This window comes from Amyelois transitella, chromosome 17 (genome assembly GCF_032362555.1).
Source record: "Amyelois transitella isolate CPQ chromosome 17, ilAmyTran1.1, whole genome shotgun sequence".
NCBI classification, from domain to species: Eukaryota; Metazoa; Arthropoda; class Insecta; order Lepidoptera; family Pyralidae; genus Amyelois; species Amyelois transitella.
The window spans coordinates 3626125-3637739 of record NC_083520.1 but is presented as its reverse complement, the minus strand read 5'-3'; positions in this window follow the sequence as shown (position 1 = coordinate 3637739).

Below are 11615 nucleotides of genomic sequence, written 5' to 3'. Positions count from 1 at the left end.
TTGTAAATGCATACATACATTAAATCACGTCTTTATCCCTTACAGGGTAGATAGAGCCAACAGTTTTGAAAGGACGTTAAGCTGGCTTAAAAATTACGGCTACGAAAGCCTCACATTCAGTTAAGAATGCAATGAAAATTTATAAGAAACAAGCCCAGAGAAACTTTACCTAAAATTAGGTACTTAAGATCTAAGATAAAGATAAAACAGAAACCAAATAGATCCATTAAGGTTAACCACTTCATTAATTGTTAAATTATCAAGATTATCTGCACTATCATTTATTTTAGACCGCAAAACGACTGTGATAAAACGCTCAAGCCTGATCGATCGCGCTATTTGGGTAGCTCTAATAATACATGTTGCCTAATTCCTACCAATCACACTATGAAGAGAAACAGTCTGTTTGAGTAAACAAAACGATCCTTCAACACGGATTATGGAACACACAACACTGTTGTAGAGACTTATTGGGAATTTTACGACGTTATGAAGTAAATTCGTATAGAGACTTGCATGAGGAAGTTAGTCGGAATATTGATCTCAAGGTATTGGCGCAGATTTAGCCCAGTAACTATTGTCATTGAACAATCCGAATCAGTGAAAATTCACAGATTTTAACAACTAATAGTACGAGATCCGGCTGCAAAATCACTACGTTCATCGCGTAGTTAATCAAACTCACATTTTAACATACATTTATGAATAGGATAATACATAGATAATAGGGTGCCAGTCAATAAGTGGCCGCAAGTAATTTTAATTAAATTAATGTTAATTAATTTTCCAAAAAAAATTTCGTTCACTTGTTTTTTAAATAAAATATCATCCACATCATAGAAATGTATGTAAATAATTCGAAAATCAATGGGTGCCGTTACACACTCGGCCGTAACTACTACGCAGCCAGGTGTAAACAGGTAATATTTTGGCTATTTATACGTTCATGTCGTACACGCATGATTTTTATATCAAATTAAAGCTAATTTTTTTTTTAATATGATGATATATCGCTGCCTGTGAATAAATGGCCGCAAATTAGGGTTGCTAGCTGTTAAAAACTCGAGGTATCCGAGATAAAGTGAAAGAGAGTTAGCGCGTAACGCCACTTGTTAGAAAAGGATGGCGAGTACCAGCTGTGCGAGTATTTGAAGCCATTGCGCACGCGTATAGATAGGGTTCTCAACAGTGCAGCTAAATTATTCTTATATGCTAACCTTCTTTTTGAGCTCGTTATACACAACGTTGTTGATATCATTTATTTATTGAACTTGAAAGTGTTATTACGTAACTAACTCTCTTTCACTTTATCTCGGATACCTCGAGTTTTTAACAGCTAGCAACCATAATTTGCGGTCATTTCTTCACAGGCAGCGATATATCATCATATTAAAAAAAAAATTAGCTTTAATTTGATATAAAAAACATGCGTGTACGACATGAACGTATAAATAGACCAAAATATTACCTGTTTACACCTGGCTGCGTAGTAGTTGCGGCCGAGTGTGTAACGGCACCCATTGATTTTCGAATTCTTTACATACATTTCTATGATGTGGATGATATTTTATTTAAAAAACAAGTGAACGAAATTTTTTTTGGAAAATTAATTAACATTAATTTAATTAAAATTACTTGCGGCCACTTATTGACTGGCACCCTATTATCTATGTATTATCCTATTCATAAATGTATGTTATGATGTGAGTTTGTTTAACTACGCGATGAACGTAGTGATTTTGCAGCCGGATCTTAGACTATAAGGGATAGGCTTGTAAACTTATGATTTCTCTGGTAAGCGATGGGCTAGCAACCTGTCACTATTTGAATTTCAATTACATCATGAAGCCAAACAGCTGAACGTGGCCTTTCAGTCGTTGCGAGAATGTTGGCTCTGTCTGTCTGTATGGTTTACTTAGATCTTATTTAATATAAAATTTAAAATCGACAGGCTATATTGATTTAACGTAAAGTTTTGAACGAATGTCTACTTCAGCGATAGTATGATATATCAACAATGCATCACATCTTCATGGCATGACCATGACCACACCAAGCACGCGAAGTTCACTGTCTCTAGATGCGTGATGTACCTATCAAGGATATTCTGGTAAATGGTCAGGTCAAAAATACCCTTTAGATAAAGATCGTGGCAAGTGGAAAAAAATTGTCTCAGCTGTCTCTTAGAAATATGTTCACATTCAAATTTTCCCATCAAAGCTCTCAGAAGCTTTTATAGATACAAAAAAAAATAATGTCAGTAATTTTCACAATATCACAAAAGTCTGTGAAAGCACGCCTGTAATTCCAACCAACACGTATGGAACTTAAGAGCGCCATTAAGGCCGTCACACTAATGCCCCCCATTATCCAAATGCATCTTACAATACTTCTAACTTAGGTTTTCATAAAATCTTCACATATAAACACATAATCTTTATCCCTCACAAGATAGACAGAGCGCATATTCTCGAAAATTGAATTCTCGAATTGAGATAGTGACAGCTTGTTACCCAAAAGGTTAAAAGAAGAGCCGCTTTTTACTTAATTATCTAGTTCCTTTATTGTTTGCCGATTGACTGGAAGATTTCCCTACATGGAATAAGTCCGCCATTGCAAGTGATTTGTTTCTTTTATAACTATGTACTATTGTCTTGTTACTGTGTAAATTTCTATACAATAAAGAATAAAAATATTACAAACAAGAATCCCAAGTTCATTACTCTTTCCCGTGAAAAGGTGGATACGAGTATAATACTTTGCTTTTTTCTTCACTACAAAACTAGCATGGAAAGTAACATAAATAAACAATCATCATGCAAGCTCGTTGGCCAATACTATACTTTATATTTATATACTGACCTTTTGCCAGGACATCCCTGATTTGATCAAGGTATGTTTGTCCAGGCCTTCCCCTCCAAACGTTTCCATTCGCACTCTTCACATATTTGCACTTTCCATGTTTACATCGTATCTCTTAAATTTGCATTATTTTATATAAAGTTACCTCCCAAAATTTATGACGCCAGATCTGGATGTTGGCCAAAATATTTTTGTAAGTTACTGTTCAGAGGACTACACTAATTTGTTTTATTTATGTAAATTGCCTCCGCGGTATTCCAAGCCCCATTAAATTTAACGTTGTTTTTTTTTTGTCCAGAAAATAATCTCCAAGCATTAATAACAATTGAATGACAGTTCTGTTTTTAAATTTCTAAATTTAACTTTCTTATCAGCTTTGTTTTATTTTTTATTTTATTTTTTTGCATTTATCAATCCTTTTCCTTTCAGCTTCTGAACAATTCTGTTATTTTCAAGTTGTAGCAGATTCGAGCTCTATAATCTTTTAGTAAAATATAACAAATACACTTTAAAATAATAAATTCCTTAAGTATTCATTCTAGATCAAAGAGGCTAGACCTTCTGAGTTTGTTAGCACATTTTAATCCCTAACTTTGTAAGAATTCGCTGAACAGAACCGTGACACGACAAGAAACTTTATTCAAAGTCACAAATTAACATCGGCTCAAGTTTATCCGAGATATAATGAACTTTATAAATTCCATAACCTCTTAAATTAAATTTTGTCTTGTATACTCAAAGAATTATTTGAAATAATGGAGAAAGGAATGATATTTCAAAGCAAGTATCGTCGCCTTTTGTGATTTCGTCGTGACTTGGTGAAGTTGAGCCAAGATGGAGCGTTCTCTACTTTCAAAGTTGCAAAGACTGAATACCTAACATGCACAAGTGATGGTGTACGTTAATTTTAGTGATCTACGCATGCAGAATAGTTCATGTGGCCATAGAAATCAGAGTAATTAGCCGTATGTTCAGATTTCTTTGCTTAAATAAATTAGTTTGATTATGTGCGCTCCAACCTTATGGTAGATTTAATCGGTTAAAAAAGACGTCCCCACTCTTTCTTTGACCGCCAAAGTATAAAACATACCATTTGTTAGCACCTTAAATCTAAAGTATCAAATAAAACTCGGTATAGAAGACTTGTTTTTTAATCATTTGTAGTCCATCCATACGTCATCTCTGTAATTTTTATCGCCATCTATTGCGTGCATATAAAAAAAATCGCTACAAAGATCACAAAATCCTTAAGTATGTGCGTTTGCTTTAAGTGAGTACTTTTGTCTTCAACTCGGTCCATTAAATGAGCTTAAGAAGATCTCCTACACCGACGATCTTAAGTATTTTTGAGCCATTCATTGGGGGATTTAGGTTTATCCTTACAAATGAATACAGCTAATGTTTCACAAGTTCTGGTTTTATTATATGATGCTGAATGCGTTTGTCAAATTTACTACAAGACTTGTAAAGTAGATTTATCTTATTTCACAACAAATCAACGGAGGACTTAAAACCTAAGGCCTTATATACCAGTCAACCTGGTTTATTCATAAATACATACATACATATAATTCCGTCTATATCCCTTGCGGGGTAGACAGAGCCAACAGTCTTCAAAAGACTGATAGGCCACGTTCAGCTATTTGGCTTAAAGAAAGAATTGTGATTCAAACAGTGACAGGTTGCTAGCCCATCGCCTAATAGAATCCCAAGTTTAAAAGCCAACTTCACACAGTTGCCACAATATATGAATTCCATCGTAAAGCCAACATGAATCAAGCTAAAACGTGGCCTTTAAGACTTTTCAAGACTGGGTCTGTCTACCCCTTAAGGAATAAAGACGTCATTTTACGTATGTATGTGTATACCATATTTCTTGTCCCTGTTACGTTTAACCGGCAAATATCTTGAATTTTTATTAACATAATTAGATTTTCCTCATAACTTTTTTTGAATTTATCTCATATTTACATTCCATTCGGCTTTAATTTTCTTGGGTCCCTGAAGCCGGAAAGAAAGGAATGAGTACAAATTGGCATTCCAGTTATATCTGTAATCGTTTCGATTTTATTTCTTGCCGGAGCTCGATTAAGGAAATTGTCGATTATAAAATGAATTTTAATAATTTTTCTTACCGTTTCTTATTTTCCAACGCTATAAGTCTTTTGATAGTAGATTACTAGTTTTTGCCCGGGACTCCCGTGGGAAATTCAGAATAAAAGTAGCCTATGTGACTGCCAAAGGTCTATTCTATATTTGTACAAAATTTCGTGAAAATGTGTTTTGTGTGGTGAAATTCTGTGGAAAAAAGGCATAAAATTATTATCATATTATTTGGTACGGTAAGCCGGTTTTCCCTTTAAAATGGAAGTGATATTCAAATATAGTGAAAGTTTAAAATCCCATCGCCTAAAAGAAATATCCTTAGTTTTAGAAGTATTATAAGCCTTTCCTTAATCGACTTTTATAATTAGCATAGCACACTTTGTACGCTTTTTCTTTACTACTACCAAACAAGCACTTTAGAATATACGTAATCATGTCCCTTGCGGATAAACAGAGCCAGTCTTGAAAGCCAGAACATTATTAATCAGTTTAATATGTGCTTAAGTGTGACTTAATTTCCACCCCTATCACTTTACAGCCACGTTTTCAAATATCCTTCAAACATTAATTCCATCCATTTCGCCATAAAATAAATGTTTCACAGTGAATTTAAATAAAGTTTCTCATATTTACAGTAAATATCCTCAATGTTTTAAAGCTGGCAGGTTAAATATATTTACTGGCCGACACCTGCAATCCTGCTCTGCCATGCGTAGCTTCGGACATTTTATCGAGCACCATATTTTTTAAAGCCTGCTTATTTGTGTACAATTTGGATTATATTTCAAAAGTTGCTGAGTGTTTAGTTTAAGTGCTGAATTGGCAGTATGTAGAGGAGAAACGTCATAATTTATAAAAAAAACTGGCAATAGGCGGGCCCGATTCCTTTCACAGAACTTATTATAGCAACGCAGATTTTAATTAGATGTAATTAGGAGTTTTGGTTGGATTTTTAACAGTTTGTAACAGCAATCGTCAGAAATCTACCTTAGTACTGTTGTTGTTTTGATATATAGTTATTTGCAAAAAATATTCCACTAAAAAGTAGTTAAAAATACATTACTTAGCGGGTAACGTCCGCCAACGCAAACATTTTCATTTTACCCGCTTTCAAAGGATCAATTAACACTAGTTCATAATTAATTCAGCTTATATTCGTATTTGCCAATTCCCAGAATAGCTTTCCGCAATAAACATTAATGTTATCTTGGCTAAACCGGTAATAATTAGAAGGCTTTATGGAATTACGTACGGAACCCTCTGGAGATCTCCAATTCTACCGGTGAGTGATAAGCTGTAGCGGATTTATAGCTCTGGAGGGGTTGGCAAACATAAGGGTGCGTTCACAATAGTGCATCAGACAAGGAGCGGTAGCGGGTCAAGTCGGAACAACGAAAGGTAATATATACATTTCTTTGTAAGTAGTTTAATATAGGACTAGCAACACATTATAGGCAGAGGCTGCTCACGCAGGCCATCATAATTGACGCCCAATTTTCGAGTGTCTTAACAAATTTACCCTTTTTGAAGTTGACAATAGTAAGTTTGCTTAAATGCATGCAGTTACTGTAATATCATACATAATTCCTTGCTTTTGACGTTGGAATAAAATAGTTATAGCTAGATATCATTATTGTAAAATTTGAGGAAAAGATATATAACACACACCCTTATTCTCGGAATATTTTTTTATTTAATTCAAAGACAGCTTGCTATCACATCGCCTAAGAGAAGCACTCCCAACCAAATTTTATGAGCCTTCTTCTTGATGGACACAAGCTGCGTGTAATAATAAGACAAACATGGGAGTTTGTTTTTTCCTTCAATTTGAAATCGCTGTAAGTGAGACCGATGCTTTTGCAACATATTGTCATAGATATAGCAATACCTAGTCACGACAGACACCACTAAAGCCGCCGCAACCACATATGGGTCACACAGATAATATATTGCTAGCGTTTATTAATTCGAACAATTTGGGATCGGAATGACCTATACATAGATGATATTATAATTTATAGTTGACAATAAACCGCAAACAATGTGAGTTAGGTTCCACTGTAAGGTCAAGGTCAGATGGTATAGTATCTTCGTCTAATAACCTGACTTACCCAGGATCTAATTCTTAATTCAGGATCGTGACCACACATGCAACCCAGCATCTAGTGAGAATTAAGGATCAAGCGATTGAAGAAGCAACCCCTATTGAGGAGAATGAATATTATCTATTTTCTTTAATTTCTGGAAATTCCCAATGAGACAACGGGAATTTAAGTTTATAATCAGGAACAGGAGTACCGTATATGATTGTGTATAGCAACGTAATCAAATGAATGAAATTATATACTTAAGATTTAAAGTTATTTTATTATCATACACTATTGAGCAGAGTAGCGGATATCATAATTAAATGGTAGAATGTGATTCTCGCAGATCGGCCCAATGGAATTACATTAAAAGATAATTCCTGTGCAATGAAGATATTACAAACAAACAAAAAAGTATAAATATTCTGTTACTAGGACTAGTATAGCAGCCAAAGCTATACCACCTCCCAGAAGATTTGGAGAAGTTGATTTGTATTTATGTAGTCAACATGAGAGTAAAATAATCTGTTTCAACAAAGTAAGTAATGCAGCTAAGAATCTATATAAACAGAAAAAACTTAATCCATTTAAAAACACTTTTTTCTTCAAAAATATTAAAGTAAAATTGGAAAAATACATTCACAAAGTACACTTTCTCGAAGCCAAAATAAATTTACGACAGATAAAATCGATAATGCTGAGACTTTTGGCGACCCTTTTTAAGATATCCAAGGAACTTTGAAAGACAAACGAACATAGAAGATGACTTTGTTACTTTTACTGGATTGTAATGTAATGAAGGAACTTCAGACTGTGACATTTTTCCAATCTATTTTATTATGAAGGTGTTACTTTTAACCGACTGCAAAAATGTGATAGTGATTTGTTTTGTCTATTTGTTCTATTTGTCTTGAGTTGCTTCTTGTAAAAACCTGACTCACCCAAACCAGGATTAAAGGCATGGTCAAAGGCATAGGTACTCCGGGTACATCTTCAGAGTAATGAGGATATAACCGGGACTAAAGCCAGTAGGAAGAAGAATAAGAAAATGTTTCTAACATTTGCTTACCTTTCAAACATTTCGTCAGTGCTTTTCTTTTAATCACCTTTTGCGACTTTTATAAAAGTGGCGAAGTATTCCTTGGCGGTAATAACACGGTATATTTAAAAAAAATTGTAAACCTCCAAAATATTATTCATTTAAGAAAGACAATACAAAAATATTCGACCATAAACTGAACGCAGGCAAATCATAAAACACACGGCAGTCATCTAGAGACCTCTAGAACTTTCCGGGCAAATGGAAAACGCCAATTTTATTGCTCTTATATCCTTCCTGAGCCCTAAACTATAATTTATTCTACCCTTCTAACTCACATTGGATGGTGTCATCACTATAACCCTTTATTTGAAGTACTTTGTTATCGTTGTTGATTTTCAGGGTTCAGGGTTCAAAGCGAAATGGCAAAAACGAAACCCTTATGGTGACTCATTACTGGTAAATTTAAATCACAACAATTATGCATCTGAATTTATTATATTAAAGTTGATAGTAAGTTCTAATTGTGTATTCCGGTGGCGGCTTTGTGGCGTCATTACTAATGTCACTCTCAAACTGTCAATCATCGCGAAGAAATTGACGTGCTCAGTCAAAAGCAGTGAAGAGTCTAAATCTCGTAAACAAAAATTTCACGGATTGGAGCATATCCGACTCAACATCGTCTGAGCCGCGGTTCTCTAGACATCACACCTAGCCTGGCGGAAGAACCTCCCTTTGGTGGCGGTCAAGCCGAACTATCGCTCTCGCTGCAGCTACGTGGACAAGGTTTTTGAGTTTCGTAGCAAAATGGTAAAACTAAAACCCTATCATGTCATTTTTGTCTGACCGTATGTATGTCACAGTCACTTTATTCGAGATATACAATTTACATGATTGATACATTATATAATATTGTCTGTTCCCCAGTACTTTAAAATTTTGAAGGCCTACTAGACCGTTGCATAGGCATATTTACTCTGTCTTAAAATCCCCAAAGTATCGATAAATAGAGAAGCGAAGGAGAAATCCCAAATCTCAGCTTAGCGGTACGCCTAAAAAATTAATGGAAAGATCTATTTCGAGCAAGACGAGTTGATCCAAGCACGGCCGCAAAGAGAATTTTTAAATTAGCTCTGTAAGTTAATAAATTTTTCACATTTCATTTTGCAAACATGAAACGCCGAGCAATTGAATGAAAGCAATGACCACTCTAAGAGAAGTGCCCGGAGTATAAAAGTGTTGGAGGCATTCTCAAAGGCTTTTCATTCCACTCGGTTACAGCTTTAATCAAGTTATGAAGTTTCATCTCTAGCGCAAAAACCATGTTTATTAATAAATAAACATTTTCTGCCAAGGTACAAATTACAATTCAATTCTCGAATAATTAAACCACAAAAATAAATTAACATACATACATATTATCACGAATTTCTCTCCTTAACGGGGTAGATAAAGCCAACGCTCTCGAAATATCTTAAAGGCCAGGTTGAGCTGAATAACGGAATAATAGAATTGAGTTTCAGAGAGTAATACCTACGTTACTAGCTCATCGCCTATAATAAGAATCCCAAGTTTATATATTTTTAAGATTGTTAGCTCTGTCTACCGTGTAAGGAATATAGTCGTGATATATGTATGTTTGATTAAATAAAATACCCTAATATTTTTTTGAATTCAGAATTCGGTTCCCGGATGTCCCCCGATTCGGTGGTCGGCCGTAACAGAATGAAGTAATAAATCAGAAATAGACACGAATCACACACAATATTAATTGGACCAATTACTAAATTGATTCAGTGCGGACTAACCGCCATTTTGCCGCTTAGCTCATTTGCTGCCTTTATCCGTAGCCTCTAATTAACCAATTCCAATATCACTGTTAGTGTAAATTTAATTTCATTCTCATTTACATTAGGTGCTTCATTTTATCTAGATATTTATTTAGATTTAAGCGAGAACCGTTCGCTATGATATTGGCAGTCGTGGGTTGCTAAGTGGGTAGTGTTTTTCAAAAGATATATTTAGTTTCAATAAAAAAAAAAACAAATTTATTAGCAAGAAAATCCGCCTACTTTGATCTGCCCACGTACTATTCTCTAATACTTTATGACGAGATCCGGCCGAGAATAAGAATATTGTCAAAAGGGATCTGAAACTTGATGTAAACATAAGTAGACGGAACACTCAAAGCTTCATAGTTGCGTATCTTTCTTTATAGAAATTAAAACATAATAAACCAACATGAGCCTGACATCTAAAAAGCTCAAATTACTTAGTAAATCCTAATATGCCCAACAGTCAAAGTTAGGATACATAAAAAAGTATTTTTTTAATTTTGATTAAATTGAGATTCATATAATGACAGGTTACTAGCCTGTCGCCTTTAGGAAGAATCCGAAGTTTATAAGCCTATCCCTTAGTCGCCTTTTACGACATCCGTGGGAAAGCGATGGAGTGATCCTATTCTTTTTTCTTATGGTGCTGGGAATAATAAGGCATATTAAGTTTAAAAATTGTGAAATTAAAGTATTATCCTAATCAGCGCATCCCAAAAATTGACTATGAACTGAAAAGCTAGTTGTAGAAACTCTATTCCACTGGATTACATCCTTACGAATTCAATATAACTTAGCTAAGCTTTAGTCGCAACCAATCTGGAACTAAATCCATTTTTAGCCAGACTGCGGTGTCACAGACGAGAAATAAATAAAAATATCTTTTGGACAAGTTCGGTCGTAAACCGTAACTCGAAATACTGAGGGTTCGAATAACAAGCTCAAAAAAAGTGAAATTCAATAATTGTTTTAAATGAATTACGATGATTGTGAATTTTGTAACAAAAATTGGTACTCTATATAATTTTAGGTAAATAACTTTTTCATAAGTTTTATCAAATAAACAAATATTTAAAATAAATTTATAGTTGGTATTTTATATTTCCACATATTTTCCTAGCCAAATTTAGTTTTTTACACTTGCTTACAAAGTAGTCACCATATTTCACTTTGAATTCATTGAACAAACTGTCATTTTCTTATTCGCTACGTTATCCTATATTTTATATTGGAGTCAGCATATGCACAGAACAATATGATAATTTCCTCTTATTTATCCGTGTGGTTCCCGGCACCAATACAAAAAAGAATAGGACCACTCCATCTCTTTCCCATGAATGTCGTAAAAGGCGACTAAGGAATAGGTTTACAAACTTGGGATTCTTTTTAGGCGATGGGCTAGCAACCTGTTAAGATCATCAAGACTGGTGGCTCTGTCTACCCCGCAAGGGATATAGTCGTGACCATATGTATTTATTTATCCAACAACCTGCCATTTTTTTTAATCTTTCTTTCTAAATAAGGTCACCTTTATAATGTAAATCCCTTTTTTGTTTGAACCTTTATACCTACCTACATATATTTTTTACTCTCTCGACCGCAACTTGAATCATGCTGTTGTCTCAGCCGTTACTCCGTCGCGACTCTGGAGTTCCAAGCGGCTTAAATCCTAAGTTATTGTTTGGT